The sequence below is a fragment of the Diabrotica virgifera genome, chromosome 6 (genome assembly GCF_917563875.1).
Source record: "Diabrotica virgifera virgifera chromosome 6, PGI_DIABVI_V3a".
In the NCBI taxonomy this organism is placed as follows: domain Eukaryota; kingdom Metazoa; phylum Arthropoda; class Insecta; order Coleoptera; family Chrysomelidae; genus Diabrotica; species Diabrotica virgifera.
The window spans coordinates 135,262,187-135,289,442 of NC_065448.1; the positions used below are offsets into that span (position 1 = coordinate 135,262,187).

The 27,256-nt window shown below is 31.3% G+C and overlaps 1 protein-coding gene across 2 annotated transcripts in view; it reads right to left on the minus strand.

Moving 5' to 3' along the window:
- LOC114338190 (zinc finger protein 664-like) overlaps nt 1-27,256 on the minus strand; it is a 121,952-nt gene that overhangs the window by 45,995 nt on the left and 48,701 nt on the right. The window lies entirely within an intron of this gene.

The following is a 27,256-nucleotide window of genomic DNA, read 5'->3' on the forward strand; positions in this document are numbered from 1 at the left end:
CACTATACTGACGAAGCCCAAATAGGCCGAAACACCGGTGTATATAGTTGCACAGAAATGTATGGAATGATGACCCTTCATCATTTTATATATTTCCAACTAAATTCACATTCACTTTACGAGTATTAGCCAATGATTTTGCTTATTTATTTTTATATTTGTACTCGATTATCCAACATCATTTTATTTAATAATGTTATGGCTTTTCATTTCCTCAGGTAGCTTTACCTCCTTGGCAATGTTAGTTGTAGCCTTGCGACTGCGGGTCTTCTAACAACCTGACCAAAATTGGTAACCTTGCTCCTGTAGTAATCTTTTTACAAGTTAACAAACAACTTTTTTAACTTGCTACACTATACTGACGAAGCCCAAATAGGCCGAAACACCGGTGTATATAGTTGCACAGAAATGTATGGAATGATGACCCTTCATCATTTTATATATTTCCAACTAAATTCACATTCACTTTACGAGTATTAGCCAATGATTTTGCTTATTTATTTTTATATTTGTACTCGATTATCCAACATCATTTTATATATATATATATATATATATATATATATATATATATATATATATATATATATATATATATATATATATATATATATATATATATATATATATATATATATATATATAGATTATAGTTTTGTTTTGGGGTTGCAGTCATTTATTTTTTAGGGCAGGATAAGTAAAACTCTGTGTTATTACCTAGCTTTCGCAAAATATATTTGCTTCTTCAGGGTAAGCTGAAATGAGTATATTATAAATACAATGAAATTAAGTTAAAATACATTGTATAAAAAATAACAAAAAAGACTTACAACTTGAGGTTATTCCTAAATATTATTAATATATTACTATTATTAATATAATTAATATTGTATTATATTATTAATATTAATATTAATGTCAATATTATTATTATTATTATTATATATATATATATATATATATATATATATATATATATATATATATATATATATATATATATGTCAAACGATGACTACCGGGACTTTTTTTAAGGTGTATATACAGACGCAAAATCTTGAGTACATTACTATTTTCTACACGGTACACTATATACTTTTTAAAAAACTGTAATATTTTTGAGTTTCTCATATATTGATGAGTTCCGGTACATTTTAATTTTTCTCAGGTAACGTATTTAGTTAATTATTTATGTCAAACGATGACTACCGGGACTTCTTTTAAGGTATCTATCCAGACCCAAAATCTTGAGTACATTACTGTTTTCTACACGGAACACTATATACTTTTAAAAAACGGTAATATGTTTGAGTTTCTCATATATTGATTTCCGGTACATTTGAATTTTTTTCTGGTAACGTATTTAGTTAATTATATGTCAAACGATGACTACCGAGACTTCTTTTAAGGTGTCTATATAGACCAAAATCTTGAGTCAATTACTATTTTCTACACGGTACACTATATATTTTTTAAAAACAGTATACAGTGTATAAAGAAACAATATATTCTACACTTTGAAATATTGCGATTTAAGCCAACTTACTTTAATAAAATGTTGATATGTATTAAGAATTATACAGGGTGTTGTGCAATTTTAAATTTTTTTTACTACAACTTTCATGAATGTGAACATTTATGTATAAAAATTTATGACTGGAGGCGTCTGAGTATGTGCAACTATAATTTGATACATACGTTGATGTAGCTTATATAGGCCGCCACATATGACACGTATATGGCTTAAATTTTGGGCTTAACTTTTTTGTTTTTCAAGTTATCGCTATTTGTGTGAAAAAACTTGTTAATAACTTCAAAACTCAACAGTTTTCGAGCTAATCGCATTTTTCAAATCAGCCATGCGGGTTACCTCGTAATTTGAATGGTGAGAACTATTTACATTTTTTACAAAATGATTTTATTGATTTGTTGGTAGAATTGCCATTAAACTTAAGGCAAAATTTGTGGTTCATGCAAGATGATGCACCCCCACATTATACGAGGGCAGTGAAAACATACCTAAATACCGAATTTCCTGAACGCTGGATTGGTCGTGGTGTATGGTGGTACATAGGGAGCAAAGAAATAACGTGTTTACAAGAATCCCATATACATTCGCAAACCAACTTTATTCGCAAACCAACTTTGGGAAGAAACAGATAATACAGCAGTTTGTTTTGAACCAACGATGCTATTTAATATGAGACGATCTTTTATGCAACGTATTGATACCTAAATACATTGAAGAAATTGGTGGATATATCGAACACTTACTTTGAAAAAAAGTTTAATGTTATTCAGTTTAACTATTTCTTACTTTGGTTTATAAATAAAATGTATTTTATTATGACTTTAATTTAATATAAAACGTAAAATGTTTGATATCAAATCCTATAAAACGTTATTAAGTATCCTACTGATGTATATAAAAAATATTAGCGTATACTATTTTTATCGTCAATCTTTTGGAAACTATCAATTTAGTCAAAAGTACTCGTATTCACAAGTATTATTGTTTTTGTTTTTTTTCCTTTGTTGCCTGCAGTAATTGCATTTAAGCCGAGTTATGCAGCTGATCTGAAAAATACGATTAACTCGAAAACTGTTAAGTTTTGAAGTTATTAACAAGTATACAAGTATATTTTTATACATAAATATCCACATTCATTAAAGTTATAGCGAAAAATAAAATTTTAAATTGCAATTTCAACACCCTGTATCTTTCTTAATATTAACATTACAATATTTTAAAGTGTAGAATCTACTGTTTATTTTTGTAAAATTACTTAAGGACAACCCTGTATACAGACCTAAAATCTTGAGTACATTACTATTTTCTACAGAGTACCCTATAAACTTTTTAACAAACTGTAATATTTTTGAGTTCCTCATATATTGGTGAGTTCCGGTACATTTTAATTTTTTTCAGGTAACTTATTTAGTTAATTAGTATTAAGGTGTAAATACAGACCCAAAATCTCTTACTATGTCCTGTTTGGTAGGTATACATACTTTTGAAAAAAACTGTAATATTTTTGATTTTCTCATATATTGATGAGTTCCGGTACATTTGAATTATTTTCAGGTAACGTATTTAGTTAATTATATGTCAAACGATGACTACCGGGACTTCTTTTAAGGTGTCTATACGAGTACAGATCAAAATCTTGAGTACATTACTATTTTCTACACGGTACACTATATACTTTTTAAAAACCAGTATATAGTGTATAAAGAAACAGTAGACTCTACACTTTAAAATATTGCGATTTAAGCCAACTTGCTTTAATAAAATGTTGATATTAAGAATTATACAGGGTGTTGAAATTGCAATTTTAAATTTTTTTGCTATAACTTTCATGAATGTGGACATTTACATATAAAAATTTATGACTGGAGGCTTCTGAGTATGTGCAATTATAATTTGATACATACATTGATGTAGCTTATATAGGCCGCCACATATGACACGTATATGGCATACATTTTGGGCTTAACTTTTTTGTTTTTCAAGTTATCGCTATTTGTGTGGAAAAAAGGTAAACTTGTTAATAACTTTAAAACTCAACAGTTTTCGAGCTAATCGCATTTTTCAAATCAGCCATGCGAGTTACCCTTGTAATTTGAATGGAAAGAAATATTTACATTTTTTACAAAATGACCTTATTAATTTGTTGGAAGAATTGTCATTAAACTTAAGGCAACATTTGTGGTTCATGCAAGATGATATACCCCCACATTATACGAGGGCAGTGAGAACATACCCAAATACCGAATTTCCTGAACGCTGGATTGGTCGTGGTAGTCATTTTCGTTGGCCACGAGGTAGCCCAGAATTTAATCCGCTCGATTTTGGTGTATGGTGGTGTATAGGGAGTAATGAAACAACGTGTTTACAAAAATTCCATAAACACTCGCAACCAACTTTTTAGGAAAAAATAAATAATACAGCAGTTTGTTTTGGTAACGTATTTAGTTAATTAGTATTAAGGTATAAATAGAGATCTTACTATTTTCTGTTTGGTAGGTACACTATATACTTTTAAAAAAACGGTAATATTTTTGATTTTCTCATATATTGATGAGTTCCGGTACATTTTAATTTTTTTCTGGTAACGTATTTAGTTAATTAGTATTACAGTGTAAATACAGACCCAAAATCTTGACTACATTACTACTTTCTACACGGTACACTATATACTTTAAAACAAAACGTAATATTTTTGAGTTTCTCATATATTGATGAGTTCCGGTACATTTGAAACTTTTTTCAGGTAACTTATTTAGTTAATTAGTACTATTAAGGTGTAAATAGAGACCCAAAATTTTGGGTACATTAATACTTTCTACATGGGACACTACATACTTAAAAGAAAAACGTAATATTTTTGAGTTTCTCATATATTGATGAGTTTCGGTACATTTTAATTTTTTTGAGGTAGGTAACATATTTAGTCAATTAGTATTAAGGTGTAAATACAGACCCAAAATCTTGAGTACATTACTATTTTCTACACGGTACACTATATACTTTTACAAAAACGGCAATATTTTTGAGTTTCTCATATATTGATGAGTTCCGGTACATTTTAAACTTTTTTCAGGTAACGTATTTAGTTAATTAGTATTAAGATGTAAATAGAGACCCAACATCTTGAGTACATACATTACTATTTTCTATATGGTACGCTACATACTTTTTAAAAACGGTAATATCTTTAAGTTTCTCATATTTTGGTGAGTTCCGGTACATTTGAATTTTTTTCAGGTAACGTATTTAGTTAATTAGAATTAAGGTGTAAATACAGACCCAAAATCTTGAGTACATTACTATTTTCTACACGGTACACTATATACTTTTACAAAAACGGTAATATTTTTGAGTTTCTCATATATTGATGAGTTCCGGTACATTTTAAACTTTTTTCAGGTAACGTAATTAGTTAATTAGTACTAAGTTGTAAATAGAGCCCAAAATCTTGAGTACATTACTACTTTCTACACGGTGCACAATATATTTAAAAAAACGTAATCTTTTGAGTTTCTCATATATTGATGAGTTCCGGTACATTTTAAACTTTTTTCAGGTAACGTATTTAGTTAATTAGTATCAAGGTGTAAATAGAGCCCAAAATCTTGAGTACATTACTACTTTCTACGCGGTACACTATATACTTAAGAAAAACGTAATATTTTTGAGTTTCTCATATATTGATGAGTTCCGGTACATTTTAATTTTTTTCAGGTAGTTAACATATTTAGTTAATTAGTATTAAGGTGTAAATACAGACCCAAAATCTTGAGTACATTACTATTTTCTACACGGTACACTATATACTTAAAAAAACGGTAATATTTTTGAGTTTATCATGTATTGATGAGTTCCGGTACAATTTAAACTTTGTTCAGGTAACTTATTTAGTTAATTAGTATTAAGGTGTAAATAGAGACCCGACATCTTGAGTACATTACTATTTTCTATATGGTACGCTATATACTTTTTAAAAAACGGTATTATTTTTGAGCTTCTCATATTTTGGTGAGTTCCGGTACATTTGATTTTTTTTTCAGGTAACGTATTTAGTTAATTAGTATTAAGGTATAAATACATACACAAAATCTTGAATACATTACTACTTTCTACACAGTACACTATATACTTAAAAAAAACGTAATAATTTTGAGTTTCTCATATGTTGATGAGTTCTGGCATATTTTAATTTTTTTCTGGTAACATATTTAGTTAATTAATAGAGAGCGGATTTTCGGTCAATTTGTAAAAATCAGAGTTGTAATCGGGAACTCGTGATATAACTAAAAAGAGGTTACCACTTTTTTCTAAAGAAAAATTAATTGGGGTTTTTGGAGTGACTAAATTACGATTTTGTCAGATTTAAAATCCAAAATAGTGGATTCGGTATGGTGCGTGGACTGCTTATTAGAAATTTATAGCCACTTTACACGATGCAAGTAATTGCGCAATTAATTGCACAATTTCTTGCGCAAGAATTGAGGGCCATAACCACCCCTTGTGGGGTTAGATAGTTGTTTTACTAATAAAAATTAAGGCCCATAACCACCCCTTATGGGGTTAGATTGTTTAATATTTAGAGACCGGTTACCTGTTTACTTATCTTTATGTCTATGAAAATCGCATTGAAGACTGTCAACTTATCTTTCGTGCAAAGTGCATTCGTATTTAACGAAAGGATAACAGTAAACTCAGACAAAAGGGCGTGTAGAAATTACCGCAAATACTGCAGTACGTTGAAATTGGCCATACCGCATATTCATCGATGAGTCAGTTTTTGACCGCTAGGACGAAAGCGGTTTAGTTGTTGGTGACGTATTCAAGTGTGATATAGGTATTATAAATATGGCTGAATCTAGCACACAACTTAGAGTACCTATTGCAATAACAGTGAAGAAGTAGATAACTAGTAACCCGTAATTTAAATATAATGGTACTCATATATACTATGTTAACAATACATTGCTTATTTAACGAAAAGTAATATTGTGGATTATGGGGTCGCGAGAAACAGAGTTTAATTAAGACTCGATGGAACATTCGGAAGTTAGTGAAAAAATGATCGTCAGATTTGTAGCAGAGTGAGGACAGACAGGTGAAGTTTATATAACCGTGATAAATACAAAGCAGTTCCCATTCCCATCTTTATGTTTCATTCACAGGTTAACCTGAAATAACCGGACGATATCCGTTCTCTATAAATTAATTAACGAGGAATTTGTTTTAATCTTTATAAAGATAAGTATTTATTTTTCTCATCAATCAGTTTCTCGATAACACTACTATTTATCGATTAGAATTTGATGGAAGATTGTATATGGCAAATTTTTTCGAACGAATTTTTGTTATGTAGGTACTTAGTTCTGTTGTGCAAGGTACATACTTATGAAATATGTACAACTTCAATGATGTCATTACTCTTATTCCTTATCCAAATCTACCAGTCCTTATTATTATATTATTATTATATTATTATATATCCTTATTACCAGTCGTTAACGAAAAAAAAAAACAAAGTCAGCGATAGACTCTGTCGGTAAATGTTCGCCACCTATAATGTGTAAAACTTCAATGATGTCGTTACTCTCTTACTCCTTATTACCACCAGTTATTAACCTTCCGATGACCAACCTTTTTTTGTTACACGGATGACCAAGAGGGGGAAAAATGACCCCAGGTCAAAAATGTCAAAAATGACAATTAACAAAAAATAAAGTTTTTTTTTTAATTTTTAATTTTGTTTGGCATCCAGTCACAAAATGAGTATTAGTGTCATGTGTAGCGTGTATGTTGAGTAAGTGTCTTGTTACTTTGCAAAGTCGACGCCATTAGCGTACAACTACTTGTAATTACATATAATAGACGCTATTTTATTAAACATCAACTTCAGAATATATTTTTTATTCGTAAAATATAGGGATTTTTTTTTATTTCAAAATATGAAATGAGGATATCTAGAATGATATTAAAGTCAAATAAAAAAATAATGAGTTTAAAATTAAAAATACTTTTGAATTTATTAAACAAAAACATACGCTGGGGTCACAATTTCCCCCGCTTGGTCATCCGAAGGTTAAGGAAAAAAGCAAAGTCAACGATAGACTCTGTAGGTAATAAATGTTCGCCAAATGTTTGTGAATCACAGGTCTAAGCAAAAAGAACTGACCCTGAACTAATCACCATACATACGTGTATGTCTATTGATCGCTTCCATGACACACTTTTTAATTTAATGAATGATTCAAAATATTTTCGTTAATTCGAATTTATTTCAGTAATCAACTCGATTCCCGTACTTTCGAATAAGATCCGAAATCTTCAATATGTAGGTGCCAATTTTTAATTTGTACATAATAGACCTTCCTTTACAAATAGTTGAAAATAACTAATCTTATAATATCTACGTAAACCACTAGCGGCAAAATTTTCGGGGCCGAATGTCCCGGTAGTCGTGTATATATCCATATATTTAAAATGTCTTGCAAGTCAAAACACTTTTATATGATTGATAAATAATTAACGGCAACAGCGTTGCCAGGCTCAGTTGAAGGAAAATCAGTATGGGTGTGGTCTGAAGTGCAGGTTGATAGAGAAGTCATTTTTTAGTCACCTAAATAAGTATGTGTTTGCTGAAGCACCACATTTGTTAAAACTCGTATTAATGTGGATGCTAATTATAGAACTGCAGTTCTCACGGTTTCTAATTACCGTCCATACAGGGTGTAGGTGTACTATTTCATAGGGACAGTATTGGTATCTCGTAAAGTAGGGGAATTTTTTTAGTGGGTAGTTACTTCTTGAGCTAGCTGTACATGCAGGCGATAATTTTTCGTAACTGATAGTGATTTATCAACGATTCAAATATTAACCATTTCTTGGGCGATGCGATTTTATGAATGTCTGAAAGTGTTTTTAGTACCTATTATTGATTAAAAGTTTGGTTCAAGAAACTTTTTAGTAAAAGAGAATGTCAGTAGTTGTTATGTTGAAAAAGTAACTATTCGTTACAAAGTACTCGGTACTTACGAATACAGAGAGGCAAACAGTTACTTTGATACTTTGATTATTCTGATTACTTCGTTATTTCGTACCAATCGTATAAAAGCGAGCAACGACGACGACTATTGTAGTTTTATATCGGAATACCTATACAAAATGCCTACCTACTGAGAAATAAGATTCTCGATATGATTACCGGTACTCAAATGCAAAAGTAACAAAAGTAATTATAGTAATCAAAGTGACGAATACTGTACATGATTACTTTATACAAAAGTAACGATTTGTAACGAATACTCGAAAGTAACTATAATCAACATCACTAGTCAGTAGACTATACAAATTGGTGTCATTGGAATCTTTGATTTTATGGTTTGGTTATTAATATTAAAAATACTTGAAAACGTCTCGTAGGACATTTATTTTATTTATTTCTTTTACCTACCTTCCAGGTTCGTATTTAAAAAACGAATGTCGATGGTGGTCCTGAAAGTACGAAACATTGTATTATAAAACTAAACACGTATAAATGTAGTATTTCTCAAGTGTTTTTTTAAATATTTTGTGAAATAAAGGAGTTAGGACAAACATTAGAAAACGGGACTTTTTAATTATTTTTAAATATTAAATACGGATCTGGTTTCCTTAATGCTGATTTAGCAAATTTATTTTTCTACGAGCGTGCAAAAATGTCTACCTTCTCGCACGCGTTTTAGTTTAGAAAGTTTCACTTTTTCGCACGCGTTTTACTTTTCCGCACGCGTGTAGATATTTTAATATGGCCTTAAAATAATTATAATACATGCAATAAACTAATATTTAGATATTATTTACTATTTTATTTCAAATGTATCTTATTGTGTTCCTGTTTTAATGAAATTAACGCGACAATTCGATGAAATAAAATTATTTTGACTTAATATTCGAAAGTCAAATCGGTAGACAATAACAGTCGTTTTGGATCATCGTCATGGAAAGCAAGATCGTCGTCATGCTAACTAATTATATTGAAAGTTTGGTTTTGACAACCTTGTCAAAGAATTCATTTGTGTATGTATTTTCGTAATAATTAAATTAATTGATTAAGATTTGGGTATTTTTTAAAGACTTATAGAAAAAATATTATTCCTAACTCTTGCAGAAAGTCTCTTTTCCGCACTCGACTGCTTGCCGAACTCCCGCTTCGCGTCTTTCGGCAAACTGCAGTCGCGTCCGGAAAAGTATGACTTTCTGCACTTGTTAGGAAAATAACTATTGTTTCATAAATACCCAACTTTTTCCCGATTTCAACATTTCCCTATCTTTTCTACTTTACGAGGTACCAATACTCTTCCTATGAAATAGTATACACTATACACCCTGTATACCTGTGGCTTATATTGCAGTAGTAATAAACAGTATTTATGTTACTAATAAGTACTATTGACCTAGTCGTTTCATGTTTCAGTATATTGATTGTGTTGTACTTTGTATATTATATAATTAATTTTTTTACAAATTTTATTTAAACATCTTACATAGGTTCATTGCAATGAACCTATCCAATATGATATCGTATAGGTTGGGTGCTGCTAGCACCACTAAGGATAGTGGGCCCCACGACGGACGGTCGAGTTATATACGCCCTCCGACAGTTATAATAAACTAAAATGTGTTAACTGTTGTAACATAAATCAAGCAGAGCCTGTGGTTTTGATGATTCGAATTTTTCAAATTTAGTTTTTCCATATTTTATGACCATAGTATCAAAAAGGAACATGAGCTGTAAGCCTTCAGTATCAATTAAACTAGCATAGATTATAGGTTAAGTTAGAGTATCGTTATCGTATATGTTCATTAAACCTAATAAGTAAATGGTATTCACAATATAGGCATTATCAAGTTTATTCTCTTCTCCTCTAGCTACAAATAAAGTCGTCAAGATTAGTTAAAACGAAACTTGAAACATGTAACTGTCAAGGATGCTAGAACTCGAAATTATAATTTTAAGTATTGGGTATAAAGGAGAATTTTAAATGTGAACAGAAAATGAATTTTTTTCTTACATTTATAACTTATATGAGCTCATAAAAATAAGTATCCTACTAGATTGATGACTATTTTTGCGAGATCCTTAAAACTGATTTGTACCGGAAGCAGGCATTATACATAAATTGATTTCCGGGACAGTCCTGGAAGTCATCATTAGACGTATAGGAATTCCGGCCAGACCCGGAATTCAGCAAATGTCCCTGAAGTCATCGTTAGCTCGCTTAGAATGTCCCGGGACTCATCGCTTGACATATATATATATATATATATATATATATATATATATATATATATATATATATATATATATATATATATATATATATATATATATATATATATATATATATATATATATATATGTCAAACGATGACTACCGGGACTTTTTTTAAGGTGTATATACAGACCCAAAATCTTGAGTACATTACTATTTTCTACACGGTACACTATATACTTTTAAAAAAACTGCAATATTTTTGAGTTTCTCATATATTGATGAGTTCCGGTACATTTTAATTTTTCTCAGGTAACGTATTTAGTTAATTATTTATGTCAAACGATGACTACCGGGACTTCTTTTAAGGTATCTATCCAGACCCAAAATCTTGAGTACATTACTGTTTTCTACACGGAAGACTATATGCTTTTAAAAAACGGTAATATGTTTGAGTTTCTCATATATTGATGAGTTCCGGTACATTTGAATTTTTTTCTGGTAACGTATTTAGTTAATTATATGTCAAACGATGACTACCGAGACTTCTTTTAAGGTGTCTATACACACCAAAATCTTGAGTCCATTACTATGTTCTACACGGTACACTATATATGTTTTAAAAATAGTATACAGTGTATAAAGAAACAGTATATTCTACACTTTGAAATATTGCGATTTAAGCCAACGTACTTTAATAAAATGTTGATATGTATTAAGAATTATACAGGGTGTTGTGCATTTTTAAATTTTTTTTGCTACAACTTTCATGAATGTGGACATTTATGTATAAAAATTTATGACTGGAGGCGTCTGAGTATGTGCAACTATAATTTGATACATACGTTGATGTAGCTTATATAGGCCGCCACATATGCCACGTAGACGGGATAAATTTGGGCTTAACTTTTTGCTTTTCAAGTTATCGCTATTTGTGTGAAAAAACTTGTTAATAACTTCAAAACTCAACAGTTTTCGAGCTAATCGCATTTTTCAAATCAGCCATGCGGGTTACCTCGTAATTTGAATGGTGAGAACTATTTACATTTTTTACAAAATGATTTTATTGATTTGTTGGTAGAATTGCCATTAAACTTAAGGCAAAATTTGTGGTTCATGCAAGATGATGCACCCCCACATTATACGAAGGCAGTGAAAACATACCTAAATACCGAATTTCCTGAACGCTGGATTGGTCGTGGTGTATGGTGGTACATAGGGAGCAAATAAATAACGTGTTTACAAGAATCCCATATATATTCGCAAACCAACTTTATTCGCAAACCAACTTTGGGAAGAAACAGATAATACAGCAGTTTGTTTTGAACCAACGATGCTATTTAATATGAGACGATCTTTTATGCAACGTATTGATACCTAAATACATTGAAGAAATTGGTGGATATATCGAACACTTACTTTGAAAAAAAGTTTAATGTTATTCAGTTTAACTATTTCTTACTTTGGTTTATAAATAAAATTTATTTTATTATGACTATAATTTAATATGAAACGTAAAACGTTTGATATCAAATCCTATAAAACGTTATTAAATATCCTACTGATGTATGTAAAAAATATTAGCGTATACTATTTTTATCGTCAATCTTTTGGAAACTATCAATTTAGTCAAAAGTACTCGTATTCACAAGTATTATTGTTTTTGTTTTTTTCCTTTGTTGCCTGCAGTAATTGCATTTAAGCCGAGTTTTGCAGCTGATCTGAAAAATACGATTAACTCGAAAACTGTTTAGTTTTGAAGTTATTAACAAGTATACAAGTATATTTTTATACATAAATATCCACATTCATTAAAGTTATAGCGAAAAATAAAATTTTAAATTGCAATTTCAACACCCTGTATCTTTCTTAATATTAACATTATAATATTTTAAAGTGTAGAATCTACTGTTTATTTTTGTACAATTACTTAAGGACAACCCTGTATACAGACCTAAAATCTTGAGTACATTACTATTTTCTACAGAGTACACTATAAACTTTTTAACAAACTCTAATATCTTTGAGTTTCTCATATATTGGTGAGTTCCGGTACATTTTAATTTTTTTCAGGTAATTTATTTAGTTAATTAGTATTAAGGTGTAAATACAGACCCAAAATCTCTTACTATGTCCTGTTTGGTAGGTACACTATATACTTTTGAAAAAACTGTAATATTTTTGATTTTCTCATATATTGATGAGTTCCGGTACATTTGAATTTTTTTCAGGTAACGTATTTAGTTAATTATATGTCAAACGATGACTACCGGGACTTCTTTTAAGGTGTCTATAGGAGTACAGATCAAAATCTTGAGTACATTACTATTTCCTACACGGTATACTATATACTTTTTAAAAACCAGTATATAGTGTATAAAGAAACAGTAGACTCTACACTTTAAAATATTGCGATTTAAGCCAACTTGCTTTAATAGAATGTTGATATTAAGAATTATACAGGGTGTTGAAATTGCAATTTTAAATTTTTTTGCTATAACTTTCATGAATGTGGACATTTACATATAAAAATTTATGACTGGAGGCTTCTGAGTATGTGCAATTATAATTTGATACATACATTGATGTAGCTTATATAGGCCGCCACATATGACACGTATATGGCATAAATTTTGGGCTTAACTTTTTTGTTTTTCAAGTTATCGCTATTTGTGTGGAAAAAAGGTAAACTTGTTAATAACTTTAAAACTCAACAGTTTTCGAGCTAATCGCATTTTTCAAATCAGCCATGCGAGTTACCCTTGTAATTTGAATGGCGAGAACTATTTACATTTTTTACAAAATGACCTTATTAATTTGTTGGAAGAATTGTCATTAAACTTAAGGCAACATTTGTGGTTCATGCAAGATGATACACCCCCACATTATACGAGGGCAGTGAGAAAATACCCAAATACCGAATCTCCTGAACGCTGGATTGGTCGTGGTAGTCATTTTCGTTGGCCACGACGTAGTCCAGAATTTAATCCGCTCGATTTTGGTGTATGGTGGTGTATAGGGAGTAATGAAACAACGTGTTTACAAAAATCCCATAAACACTCGCAACCAACTTTTTAGGAAAAAATAAATAATACAGCAGTTTGTTTTGGTAACGTATTTAGTTAATTAGTATTAAGGTATAAATAGAGATCTTACTATTTTCTGTTTGGTAGGTACACTATATACTTTTAAAAAAAACGGTAATATTTTTGATTTTCTCATATATTGATGAGTTCCGGTACATTTTATTTTTTTTCTGGTAACGTATTTAGTTAATTAGTATTGCAGTGTAAATACAGACCCAAAATCTTGAGTACATTACTACTTTCTACACGGTACACTATATACTTTAAAACAAAACGTAATATTTTTGAGTTTCTCATATATTGATGAGTTCCGGTACATTTTAAACTTTTTTCAGGTAACGTATTTAGTTAATTAGTATTAAGGTGTAAATAGAGACCCAAAATTTTGAGTACATTAATACTTTCTACACGGGACACTACATACTTAAAAGAAAAACGTAATATTTTTGAGTTTCTCATATATTGATGAGTTTCGGTATATTTTAATTTTTTTGAGGTAGGTAACATATTTAGTTAATTAGTATTAAGGTGTAAATACAGACCCAAAATCTTAAGTACATTACAATTTTCTACACGGTACACTATATACTTTTACAAAAACGGTAATATTTTTGAGTTTCTCATATATTGATGAGTTCCGGTACATTTAAAACTTTTTTCAGGTACCGTATTTAGTTAATTAGTAATAAGGTGGAAATAGAGACCCAAAATCTTGAGTACATTACTACTTTCTACACGGTACACTATATACTTTAAAACAAAACGTAATATTTTTTAGTTTCTCATATATTGATGAGTTCCGGTACATTTTAAACTTTTTTCAGGTAATGTATTTAGTAAATTAGTATTAAGGTGTAAATAGAGACCCAAAATTTTGAGTACATTACTACCTTCTACACGCGACACTACATACTTAAAAGAAAAACGTAATATTTTTAGTTTCTCATATATTGATGAGTTTCGGTACATTTTAATTTTTTTGAGGTAGGTAACATATTTAGTTAATTAGTAATAAGGTGGAAATAGAGACCCAAAATCTTGAGTACATTACTACTTTCTACACGGTACACTATATACTTTAAAACAAAACGTAATATTTTTGAGTTTCTCATATATTGATGAGTTCCGGTACATTTTAAACTTTTTTCAAATAACGTATTTAGTTAATTAGTATTAAGGTGTAAATAGAGACCCAAAATTTTGAGTACATTACTACTTTCTACACGGGACACTACATACTTAAAAGAAAAACGTAATATTTTTGAGTTTCTCATATATTGATGAGTTTCGGTACATTTTAATTTTTTTGAGGTAGGTAACATATTTAGTTAATTAGTATTAAGGTGTAAATACAGACCCAAAATCTTGAGTACATTACTATTTTCTACACGGTACACTATATACTTTTACAAAAACGGTAATATTTTTGAGTTTCTCATATATTGATGAGTTCCGGTACATTTTAAACTTTTTTCAGGTAACGTATTTAGTTAATTAGTATTAAGATGTAAATAGAGACCCAATATCTTGAGTACATAATTTTTAAAAACGGTAATATTTTTAAGTTTCTCATATTTTGGTGAGTTCCGGTACATTTGAATTTTTTTTCAGGTAACGTATTTAGTTAATTAGAATTAAGGTGTAAATATAGACCCAAAATCTTGAGTACATTACTAGTTTCTACACGGTACACGATATACTTAAAAAAAAACGTAATATTTTTGAGTTTCTCATATATTGATGAGTTCCGGTACATTTTAAACTTTTTTCAGGTAACGTATTTAGTTAGTATCAAGGTGTAAATAGAGCCCAAAATCTTGAGTACATTATTACTTTCTACACGGTACACTATATACTTTTACAAAAACGGTAATATTTTTGAATTTCTCATATATTGATGAGTTCCGGTACATTTTAAACTTTTTTCAGGTAACGTATTTAGTTAGTTAGTATCAAGGTGTAAATAGACCCAAAATCTTGAGTACATTACTATTTTCTACACGGTACACTATATACTTTTACAAAAACGGTAATATTTTTGAATTTCTCATATATTGATGAGTTCCGGTACATTTTAAACTTTTTTCAGGTAACGTATTTAGTTAGTTAGTATCAAGGTGTAAATAGAGCCCAAAATCTTGAGTACATTACTACTTTCTACACGGTACACTATATACTTAAAAAAAACGTAATATTTTTGAGTTTCTCATATATTGATGAGTTCCGGTACATTTTAATTGTTTTCAGGTAGTTAACATATTTAGTTAATTAGTATTAAGGTGTAAATACAGACCCAAAATCTTGAGTACATTACTATTTTCTACACTGTACACTATATACTTAAAAAAAACGGTAATATTTTTGAGTTTATCATGTATTGATGAGTTCCGGTACATTTTACTTTGTTCAGGTAACTCATTTAGTTAATTAGTATTAAGGTGTAAATAGAGACCCGACATCTTGAGTACATTACTATTTTCTATATGGTACGCTATATACTTTTAAAAAAACGGTAATATTTTTGAGCTTCTCAAACGTAATAATTTTACTCATATGTTGATGAGTTCTGGCATATTTTAATTTTTTTCTGGTAACATATTTAGTTAATTAATAGAGAGCGGATTTCGTTCGGTCAATTTGTAAAAATCAGAGTTGTAATCGGGAACTCGTGATATAACTAAAAAGAGGTTACCACTTTTTTCTAAAGAAAAATTAATTGGGGTTTTTTGGAGTGACTAAATTACGATTTTGTCAGATTTAAAATCCAAAATAGTGGATTCGGTATGGTGGACTGCTTATTAGAAATTTATAGCCACTTTACACGATGCAAGTAATTGCGCAATTAATTGCGCAATTAATTGCTCAATTTCTTGCGCAAGAATTGAGGGCCATAACCACCCCTTGTGGGGTTAGATTGTTTAATATTTAGAGACCGGTTACCTGTTTACTTATCTTTATGTCTATGAAAATCGCATTGAAGACTGTCAACTTATCTTTCGTGCAAAGTACATTCGTATTTAACGAAATGATAACAGTAAACTCAGACAAAAGGGCGTGTAGAAATTACCGCAAATACTGCAGTACGTTGAAATTGGCCATACCGCATATTCATCGATGAGTCAGTTTTTGACCGCTAGGACCAAAGCGGTTTAGTTGTTGGTGACGTATTCAAGTGTGATATAGGTATTATAAATATGGCTGAATCTAGCACACAACTTAGAGTACCTATTGCAATAACAGTGAAGAAGTAGATAACTAGTAACCCGTAATTTAAATATAATGGTACTCATATATACTATGTTAACAATACATTGCTTATTTAACGAAAAGCAATATTGTGGATTATGGGGTCGCGAGAAACAGAGTTCAATTAAGACTCGATGGAACATTCGGAAGTTAGTGAAAAAATGATCGTCAGATTTGTAGCAGAGTGAGGACAGACAGGTGAAGTTTATATAACCGTGATAAATACAAAGCAGTTCCCATTCCCATCTTTATGTTTCATTCACAGGTTAACCTGAAATAACCGGACGATATCCGTTCTCTATAAACTAATTAACGAGGAATTTGTTTTAAACTTTATAAAGATAAGTATTTATTTTTCTCATCAATCAGTTTCTCGATAACACTACTATTTATCGATTAGAATTTGATGGAAGATTGTATATGGCAAATTTTTTCGAACGAATTTTTGTTATGTAGGTACTTAGTTCTGTTGTGCAAGGTACATACTTATGAAATATGTACAACTTCAATGATGTCATTACTCTTATTCCTTATTACCAATTACCACCAGTCGTTAACGAAAAAAAAAAACAAAGTCAGCGATAGACTCTGTCGGTAAATGTTCGCCACCTATAATATGTACAACTTCAATGATGTCATTACTCTGTTACTCCTTATTACCACCAGTTATTAACCTTCCGATGACCAACCTTTTTTTGTTACACGGATGACCAAGAGGGGGAAAAATGACCCCAGGTCAAAAATGTCAAAAATGACAATTAACAAAAATAAAGTTTTTTTTTTAATTTTGTTTGGCATCCAGTCACAAAATGAGTATTAGTGTCATGTGTAGCATGTATGTTGAGTAAGTGTCTTGTTACTTTGCAAAGTCGACGTCATTAGCGTAAAACTACTTGTAATTACACATAATAGACGCTATTTTATTAAACATCAACTCCAGAATATATTTTTTATTCGTAAAATATAGGGATTTTTTTTTATTTCAAAATATGAGGATATCTAGAATGATATTAAAGTCAAATAAAAAAATAATGAGTTAAAAATTAAAAATACTTTTGAATTTATTAAACAAAAACAGACGCTGGGGTCACAATTTCCCCCGCTTGGTCATCTGAAGGTTAAGGAAAAAAGCAAAGTCAACGATAGACTCTGTAGGTAATAAATGTTCGCCAAATGTTTGTGAATCACAGGTCTAAGCTAAGCAAAAAGAACTGACCCTGAACTAATCACCATACATACGTTTATGTTCTATTGATCGCTTCCATGACACAATTTTTAATTTAATGAATGATTCAAAATATTTTCGTTAATTCGAATTTATTTCAGTAATCAACTCGACTCCCGTACTTTCGAATAGGAACCGAAATCTTCAACATGTAGGTGCCAATTTTTAATTTGTACATAATAGACCTTCCTTTACAAATAGTTGAAAATAACTAATCTTATAATATCTACATAAACCGCTAGCGGCAAAATTTTCGTGGGCGAATGTCCCGGTAGTCGTGTATATATCCATATATTTAAAATGTCTTGCAAGTCAAAACACTTTTATATGATTGATAAATAATTAACGGCAACAGCGTTGCCAGGCTCAGTTGAAGGAAAATCAGTATGGGTGTGGTCTGAAGTGCAGGTTGATAGAGAAGTCATTTTTTAGTCACCTAAATAAGTATGTGTTTGCTGAAGCACCACATTTGTTAAAACTCGTATTAATTTGGATGCTAATTATAGAACTGCAGTTCTCACGGTTTCTAATTACCGTCCATACAGGGTGTAGGTGTACTATTTCATAGGGACAGTATTGGTATCTCGTAAAGTACGGGAATTTTTTTAGTGGGTAGTTACTTCTTGAGCTAGCTGTACATGCAGGCGATAATTTTTCGTAACTGATAGTGATTTATCAACGATTAAAATATTAACCATTTCTTGGGCGATGCGATTTTATGAATGTCTGAAAGTGTTTTTAGTACCTATTATTGATTAAAAGTTTGGTTCAAGAAACTTTTTAGTAAAAGAGAATGTCAGTAGTAGTTATGTTGAAAAAGTAACTATTCGTTACAAAGTACTCGGTACTTACGAATACTGAAAGTAACGTTTACTTACTATACAGAGAGGCAAACCGTTACTTTGATACTTTGATTACTTCGTTACTTTGTACCAATCGTATTAGAGCTGGTAACGACTATTGTATCTACTTTGATTACTCTGATTACTTCATTACTTCGTACCAATCGTATTAGAGCGAGTAACGACTATTGTATCTACTTTGATTACTTTGATTACCTACTCTGATTACTTCGTTACTTCGTACCAATCGTATTAGAGCGAGTAACGACTATCATATCTACTTTGATTATTCTGATTACTTCGTTATTTCGTACCAATCGTATCAAAGCGAGCAACGACGACGACTATTGTAGTTTTTATATCGGAATACCTATACAAAATACCTACCTACTGAGAAATACGATTCTCGATATGATTACCGGTACTCAAATACAAAAGTAACAAAAGTAATTATAGTAATCAAAGTGACAAATACTGTACATGATTACTTTATACAAAAGTAACGATTTGTAACGAATACTCGAAAGTAACTATAATCAACATCACTAGTCAGTAGACTATACAAATTGGTGTCATTGGAATCTTTGATCTTATGGTTTGGTTATTAATATTAAAAATACTTGAAAACGTCTCGTAGGACATTTATTTTATTTATTTCTTTTACCTACCTTCCAGGTTCGTATTTAACCCATTTAGCGCCAAAGGTGCGAAAACGCACCATTATTTTTTAGAATTTTTTTTTGACAATTCGTTAATTTTTTTTAAATCTTTGTATTTTTTAAGCAACCAGAAGATATAAGTGTAACTAAATTTAATTTTGTTTAATTTCCAAACTCATGCTTTCATCACAAAAATATTTTCTAAATGTCCGACATTTTCAATCCTTCGACACAACTTTATTTTTACTGTAGTAATTTTATTGGCATAACACTTTTGTGGTCAAATAAAATAAAACATTATTTTTTTAACCTATTTGTACACGAATTGCTATAAAAAAACCAAAAAAAAATTTTCTGAGTCATCAAATCTCGTGTTTGAAAATAATGGTTCGATAACGAACCATTGGCGGAAGTCGACATATTTATAATCCTGTCTGATCAGGAATAAGTTCAAGGTGATGCACAGGCAGTAATTTGTTGGGATATTTCTTTATTATGTGTAAAAACACGTATCCACTATTCTTGCGCTCCGAGCTCCTGCACTGCTCCACATAGTGGACACGTTTGGCGCTCCCGGACTGTGCAATGGTGCGCACTCTGCCTCGACGTTCCAATTTGTGGCGGTTTTTATGTAAGGGAGCGCATACCGTATCGATTGGAGCAGTTACAGAGAGCGCGAAGCGCAAGAAGTCCGTGATCATAGTGGATTGTTGGCGCTCTCGGACCATGCAACAGTGTGCGCTCCGCCTCAACGGTCCAATAGGTGGCGGTTTATATGTAGAGGAGCGCATGCATGTAGATGGTAGCAGTTGCATGGAGCGCGGAGCGCAAGCGGTTTGTGAACATAGTGAATGGTAGGCACTCCCGGACCGTGTAACAGTGCGCCAACGATCGTGAGGCACCCTCGGTGGTCGAATATTACGAACGTAGTGGATACGTACCTTTAGAAAGACGGGTATTCTGGTATTCAGTTTTGTTATAATCTAGGGTGGGGGAGGGGGAGGGAGCTACATAAGGGAGGTTGTGTAGTGTTGTAGACAATATGTCGATTTGTCGAATTTATGCAACTGGCACAGTGCAAGATACAGGATTGGAAAGTGTAAACTGGAAATATCTAAAATAATTTCTAAAAAAGATAGAGGGCCGTTCGACTTCGTTTTTGAGAAAGAAGGTGTAGGCAATGTTCTAACCATACTATTTTTGTTTATCAAAACTTCCAGGTCCATTTACACTCTAAATGTTTTGAGACTTTTCACAAAAAATAAAATTGTGTATTTCAATTTTTATATCTCATTTCCGCCAAAGGTTCAAAAAGGAACCATTTTGTTGTTGTGACACCTGCCATTATCAAAGTGTGAAACAATTTTTTTACGAATGTTTAAGTTTATTTTACTCTAGTTAATCAAATATATTACATATTATTGCAGTATTTCTTTGCTTGGCGGTTAATGGGTTAAAAAACGAATGTCGATGGTGGTCCTGAAAGTACGAAACATTGTATTATAAAACTAAACACGTATCAATGTAGTATTTCTCAAGTGTTTTTTTTTAATATTTTGTGAAATAAAGGAGTTAGGACAAACATTAGAAAACGGGACTTTTTAATTATTTTTAAATATTAAATACGGATCTGGTTTCCTTAATGCTGATTTAGCAAATTTATTTTTCTACGGGCGTGCAAAAATGTCTACTTTCTCGCACGCGTTTTAGTTTAGAAAGTTTCACTTTTTCGCACGCGTTTTACTTTTCCGCACGCGTGTAGATATTTTAATATGGCTTTAAAATAATTATAATACATGCAATAAACTAATATTTAGATATTATTTACTATTTTATTTCAAATGTATCTTATTGTGTTCCTGTTTTAATGAAATTAACGCGACAATTCGATGAAATAAAATTATTTTCACTTAATATTCGAAAGTCAAATCGGTAGACAATAACAGTCGTTTTGGATCATCGTCATGGAAAGCAAGATCGTCGTCATGCTAACTAATTATATTGAAAGTTTGGTTTTGACAACCTTGTCAACGAATTCATTTGTGTATGTATTTTCATAATAATTAAATTAATTGATTAAGATTTGGGCATTTTTTAAAGACTTATAGAAAAAATATTATTCCTAACTCTTGCAGAAAGTCTCTTTTCCGCACTCGACTGCTTGCCGAACTCCCGCTTCGCGTCTTTCGGCAAACTGCAGTCGCATGACTTTCTGCACTTGTTAGGAAAATAACTATTGTTTCATAAATACGCAACTTTTTCCCGATTTCAACATTTCCCTATCTTTTCTACTTTACAAGGTACCAATACTCTCCCTATGAAATAGTATACACTATACACCCTGTATACCTGTGGCTTATATTGCAGTAGTAATAAACAGTATTTATGTTACTAATAAGTACTATTGACCTAGTCGTTTCATGTTTCAGTATATTGATTGTGTTGTATTTTGTATATTATATAATTAATTTTTTTACAAATTTTATTTAAACATCTTACATAGGTTCATTGCAATGAACCTATCCAATATGATATCGTATAGGTTGGGTGCTGCTAGCACCACTAAGGATAGTGGGCCCCACGACGGACGGTCGAGTTATATACGCCCTCCGACAGTTATAATAAACTAAAATGTGTTAACTGTTGTAACATAAATCAAGCAGAGCCTGTGGTTTTGATGATTCGAATTTTTCAAATTTAGTTTTTCCATATTTTATGACCATAGCATAGTATCAAAAAGGAACATGAGCTGTAAGCCTTCAGTATCAATTAAACTAGCATAGATTATAGGTTAAGTTAGAGTATCGTTATCGTATATGTTCATTAAACCTAATAAGTAAATGGTATTCACAATATAGGCATTATCAAGTTTATTCTCTTCTCCTCTAGCTTCAAATAAAGTCGTCAAGATTAGTTAAAACGAAACTTGAAACATGTAACTGTCAAGGATGCTAGAACTCGAAATTATAATTTTAAGTATTGGATATAAAGGAGAATTTTAAATGTGAACAGAAAATGAATTTCTTTCTTACATTTATAACTTATATGAGCTCATAAAATAAGTATCCTACTAGATTGATGACTATTTTTGCGAAATCCTTAAAACTGATTTGTACCGGAAGCAGGCATTATACATAAATTGATTTCCGGGACAGTCCTGGAAGTCATCATTAGACGTATAGGAATTCCGGCCAGACCCGGAATTCAGCAAATGTCCCTGAAGTCATCGTTAGGTCGCTTAGAATGTCCCGGGACTCATCGCTTGACATATATATATATATATATATATATATATATATATATATATATATATATATATATATATATATATATATATATATATATATATGCCAAAAAGTCCTAATTCAAAAATAAAAATCGACTTGTCTGAGAATTTCTCTTCGAATTCGCCCATTCTCCAGATAATGAATTTATTCCAACTCAAACGTCCTCACTTATACTACAGTGTCGCGCCCGCTTGATTAGCAATTAAAAAACAAAGGGGTTTTCGATATTGTATTGCAAAACTCTTTGGGATTTCATCAATCATGTTTAAAGGATATTTACCTACCTTGGCAACATTGAAATTTTCAGTTAAATGTCCGGTTCAGGGTTAAAAATGGCCAATTTCGCAATTTTTAAATCGCTTATATGTCAAAAACTATTAACCTAAGAGCAAAGTCACTAAAGACCTTTTCTGTTTGGAATGATTCAAAAAACCTAAAAAAACTTTGTTCGACGCAAAAAAAAATATTTTAAGAAAAAACCCTAATCTTTCTAATCGCCTGGCAAAGGTCTTATGCTGTTCAGAAACGCCTGTCATTGTACACATTTCTTCTAAATGACTAACTCAAACACATACTTAAATTTAAACCTTACAGGAGAAAGTTTATGTTACCCCTAAACTATGCACTTTTCGATTCACCTTGTAGATACACGTACAGGGCTGATGCCTGCCAGGTCATGGTTTTTAGCCTTGGTGTGCTATGAATTATCACTATATAAATTTCTAGCCTTACAGGAAGACCGTTAGTCACTAGCTTCACTAGCTCTTAGACTATAACCGTTGACTGATAAATTTACTGGAAGATACGAAACTAAATGAGCGTTTATGTACGACACCAGTGGTTTTAGAAATAGATGGCGTTAGCAGCTTTCTAGGTGCGAGATTGAATTTACCTGAGACAACGATGAGACGTATTCAGGTACCTTTGGTTATCGGAATTTGGGATCGGTCGGGTCGATCGGATTATAATAAAAATTATTTAATTCTTTTGATGCTTTTAAATTTGAGTTCTCATTCGACGATAACAATGGCAATCTTTAAAATAATTATTGGAGTGTACCTATGTATTACTTTCTAAACTCGTTTTTAAATTAGCAAGAATAATTTTGTAGTTGTAATTTGTCTTCTAATTTGAATTCTTGAAACAAATCATTAAATATTATAAATTTTATATAATATATATAATAATATAATTTATTTAATAAAAAATTTATTTAACGAGAAAAATACTCACTGGGTGATTTTAGATATTGTACATTTCTTATTTGCCTCATAATCTCGATAAAAAAATAGGTAGTTATTTTCGTTAATTACAGTCTCTTCTGATAATTGTATATTTTGTTTGGAGATATTGCAAACGTATTTACTTAAATGAAATTGACTTAGTAACCCGCTCGGGCACTTTAAACTCTTCGGGAGAAAAAGGGTAAGGACTCATGAATTGTTGCAATCGCGATTTCCAACAATTTCTTCCAAGTTTTTTCGTGCCATCGATATTTTCCGAGTTAGGGGGAAACTAGTGACTAAGTATTGAATTATTTATTATTAACTTTACTTCTTAAAGGTGCCGTGTATTTCTGCGTAGGCGTCCACTGTGCATTGTATTGTCAGGTGAGATATTAGATAGTCACGATTACATTATTCCAGTGCTGTTTTTGTGACGGTACGCGCCGGTACGCCGTACCGGTACCTCTTGGAACAAAAAATAAGAAAAAACAACAAAACTATAGACAAATTCCTGAATTGTTTCCTTGCTCCCAAATAGCTTTAAAATTACCTAATTGAGGCTAAATTTAAAAAAAATTCCCGGGTACGGACCCCCTTAGGAACACTTCCCAGACCCACCGGAACATTGCGTACCGGAACCTATATTGTTACAAAAACAGCACTGCATTATTCTATTACGAGTAATTTCATTAATATCATTTGGCGAATATTACCCAGCCATGACATCTTTTTCTAGACCTCTCTTACCCTCTATATTTCCTTCGAGTTCCAGTTGCCGACAACTATATCGTTCTCCTCGCAATATGTCCCTAAGTATGTCCATGATATTTTAAGCATTCGGTGCAGGCACCTTATTTCAAAGACTTCAAGTTTGTTAGTGGAGCTGGTCTTTATTATCCATGCTTTCATTACATACAAGAGAACAAGCCAAACGTAACACTTTAGCGTATTGTACAGTAGAAAAAATGAAAGAATTAACCCATGAACGAACATATAAAACACGCTGTATTTTCCTGTCACCGTGTCAAAAAATTGGCCAGCACAGGTACATGTAATAATTATTATTACATGTACTTGCGCTGGGCAATTTTCTTTGCGACATGTTGACAGGAAAATACAGCGTGTTTTATATGTTCGTTCATGGGTATTCTTTGATTTTTCCGACTGTATCTCAGGTTGAAACCCAAATTTCAGTGAACAGTCATAAGAGTCTGGACGTCGACATCCCATTGTTTATGAGAGATATTTTTCATTAAGTTAAGCCCGTTTGAGCTGACAGTCGGAGTGAGTGTATATTGTCTTACCAAGATAGACGATTATCCAGTTTTATTCCCAAGAAGTTAATCAATTCTGAATAATTTATTGTAAACTCTTTAGGAACTACTTATTAACTTTTGCTCTCAGAACGAATTTCGAATAAACAATACGTTCTTCAGACACAAAGATCAAGAAAAATATACATTCAAAAATACAAGAGCACACATATCCGATATTGATTATATGTATATTGACAAACAGAAACATCCATCATTCTCAAGTACTAGACATAAGATGTTTAAGTGCAGCTAATATCGGAAGTGATCACAACCTAGTACTTGGAAAAATCAGAATACATCTACAAAAAACAGGAAAAAAGACCCTATTGAATGTGAGACAAGAATAAAAGTAGAACAGCTACAAGACTTGTCAACACGAGATCTATACCAGACAAGACTGCAAAAAGTACTGAACGAAAACTACATAACACCAGATGAAGACATAGAAGAAAGTTGAAGGAAGATTAGAGATAATATCAAAATGGCAGCAACGGACGCACTTGGAGAACTTAAGATAAGTAAACATATACGAAAGAAAAGGAGAACACCCCATGGATCTGTGAAGAGATAAAAATAAAATGCCCAGAAAAAAAGAAAATCTAGCTAGAATACAAATTCAAAAGAACGAGACAAACATATGTGAAGAATCTAAAAGAGTTTGAAATGAGTTAAACTCAATAGTAAGAAGGAAGAAAACAGAACATTGGTAAGCATTTTCAAAAGAGATGGAGAAAATGATAAGAGGTCAAACAGCAGAGATGAAGGAATTGATAGAAGTAAAACATCTTGATACAAATACATGGACAACTTAACTAGAAAACCTGTATCAAACAGCTAATCATGAAGAACTGGAAAACCAGGATTAGAATCGGATGAGCAAACAGAAATTAAAGAGGAAGATATAACGAACGCCTTAAAACAGATGAAAAATCGAAAAGCACCAGGGAAAGATGGAATAGCTAATGAACTTTTAAAATACGGAGGAGAGAGACGTCACAAAGAACTGAATATCCTGATAAGTAAAATAATAAATACAGGAAGAATTCCAGAAGAATGGAATACCTCTCAGATGTTAGCGTTATTAAGAAAAGTGATAGGGCAGACCCCAGTAATTTTAGAGGGATAAATTTACGGAGCACTATACTGAAACTCCCAACAAAAATACTGATGAAGAAAATAATGGCGTGCATAAATATATCGGTTGAACAACAAGGATTTAGAAGGGGAAGATCATAACGATGCAGTTTTTGTGATAAGACAAATAGCGGAGAAATCATTAGAGTATAACAAGCGAGGGTTTTTCTGTTTTATATACCTAGAGAAAGCGTTTGATAGAATACAATTAAAAGACGTGATACACCTACTATATGACAAAAATTTACCACTGGATATTATAAAACTGATAGAAAATAGAAAAATGGAATAGCTAATGAACTTTTAAAATACGGAGGAGAGAGACGTCACAAAGAACTGAATATCCTGATAAGTAAAATAATAAATACAGGAAGAATTCCAGAAGAATGGAATACCTCTCAGATGTTAGCGTTATTAAGAAAAGTGATAGGGCAGACCCCAGTAATTTTAGAGGGATAA